Consider the following 2,496-nt stretch of genomic DNA (forward strand, 5'->3'; position numbering starts at 1 on the left):
TCGGCCAAAGGTTTTTAGTTATTTTAATCACTCATATTGATTAGTCACCTATGCATAATAATCATTTATATTTTAATATTTTAAACAGTTATATCATATATGGATATTTAATATAATAATATATAATATTTTCTATACCTATTTTACAAATATAATGAAATAAAATTGAAAAACTAATTGATTTGAAATACGTTTCACGGTAATACGCAGTTTACCGTTTACCTAGACGACTAGACCTAGACCTAGACTGTAGACACAATAGTTGATTAATTGATTGTATAATAAGTAGGGAACGGATTTGAATGTTCAAAAAACATGAAAAATACTTTTTAAAAAAACGATTTAATCCTCTAGTAACACATTTTTTTTTAATGCACTAATTAAATGCTCTTAAAATTATTTTTAACTTTGGAAAAATTTGCTTAATTTATCGTATTTATATAAATTCTTAGGTATGTATTAATGATTCATACCATTTTTATCATCTTCTAGTTTTCCTATCTTCTTTTTACCATAAAATTATTTCAAAGAAATGAATTTTCAACTTCTATTGTATGTATATGTATATATATAACTACATAAGTGTCTAAAACACGTGTCAACAATAATTTCGCCTGACGTCACATTTATCTGAGCAGTAAAAACATAATAAATATTTATTTTTATTCTTTTAGAATAAATTTTAATAAATTTTTTATCGAATTTCATCCATTCCCATATAAAAATAACTTAAAAATAAAAGAATGCACTAAAAATGTCAAAAAATACAAAATAAAAGTTAAATTTTATAATTCCTTGATGTATGAAATGAACTTTATGCTTGGAAAGCAATGTTTTCAGACATTTAGAAAAAAATGCAATTTGCATTCAAATCCGTTCATGGGCGCCTATAGGTAACATTTTAGGGGGGTCAAAATAAAAAAAATTCTCAAATGGAAGTTAATAAAGATAATAATAATATTATGGTAATATTTATTGAGCTACAAATATTTAATATTTTTACCCCCCCCCCTCCAATGGGCGCCCATGAATCCGTTCCCTAATAATAAATATAAAACAATCAACGCTTATGTTGCCGCCGCAACATAATTCTAATAAATATAAAATAATATAAAATAATTATCGATATCGGACAGCTGGACACACACACACACACACTATCAACTGTTACCATAATATTTATTTTTGTATGTACCTATTTGAATGTGTCTTGTGAGTTATATAACATGTAGATTACACCGCGTAATCGTACGCCGCCGCCGTGCATCTGCTGGGATCATAGAGTATACTCTATGGCTGGGATATATTAACGCGAAATTATAAGGATTCAGGCCTTCCCAGTCGTAATAAATTAATATTATTATAACTATTGTTTTTAGTCTTTCTCCAGCGTTTGTGCATCAACGCATTTTTCGATCGTGCTTTAATCGCCGGTTTATTTAATTTTTTTCTACATAAAATTGTGGGCGCAAATCGCCACTAGTTTTTGTTATACCTGGTGTGGCACGAAGCGCCACATTTTATATTATATTATTCATTTTTGGTGTGAGCGCTAATCGCCACCTTTGTTCTTATTATTATTATATCGTCATATTATATTATATACGTGCGCTAATCGCCATCATACGTTGTCTTATATTATATTATATTAAAAATTGCATTTTGTGTACGCAAGGCGCGAATCGCCATTATTATTATTAATATTATTATACTGTGTGCGCGCTAATCGCCACCAATTTTAAATATTTTATTTTATATGCAACATTGAATTTTTATAGGCGCTAATCGTCTTTTTGAATTATACACCTATTATTTTTATTATACTATTTATTTTGTGTATTATTTCAATTATTGTTTTCGTGTTGTGTTTTGTAAAATTATTATTATAGGATAGGTGTGTAGCTGGCCAGTCTGCGCTCCACAAATTGTGAGTTATTTTTTATTTATTTATTATTATTTATATTTGTACCTATAATTTTACCATTGTATATTGGCCATATTAATTATTATCGTTATTTTGGTTGTGCCGAACCGGCAACTATTATTATTATATATTTTTTACCTGTTGGGCCAAAAGGGCCGTAATCTACTATTTTATTATATTATAATACTTTATTTTTACCAAATTTCTACTGTGTTACCATTTATTCTTATAGTTACCCGTGTCCCTAGTTTTAAGTACATTTTAGCACACACCCACATATATACACACACACAACACAGATAATACACATAATTACACTACACGCATTACGTAGCTCGACAGTTTTTGCCCAGCGATCCCGACCACTGCTGTTCGAGCTATTACACCACTACACACCCAGCTAGTCCTCCATAACATATTTTTTAGACCTAAGTGTTAGTGGTGAGCAACATTCATAGGTGTCCGGGGTGCGCGTATTATCGCCATACGCATTGAATCCCGTGAATGTACGGACAACCCGAAATCAGCAATTTTTAAGTCACCACCTTTGGTAATTAAAAGTTTCTCTGGTT

The sequence above is a fragment of the Aphis gossypii genome, chromosome 3, assembly GCF_020184175.1.
Source record: "Aphis gossypii isolate Hap1 chromosome 3, ASM2018417v2, whole genome shotgun sequence".
NCBI classification, from domain to species: domain Eukaryota; kingdom Metazoa; phylum Arthropoda; class Insecta; order Hemiptera; family Aphididae; genus Aphis; species Aphis gossypii.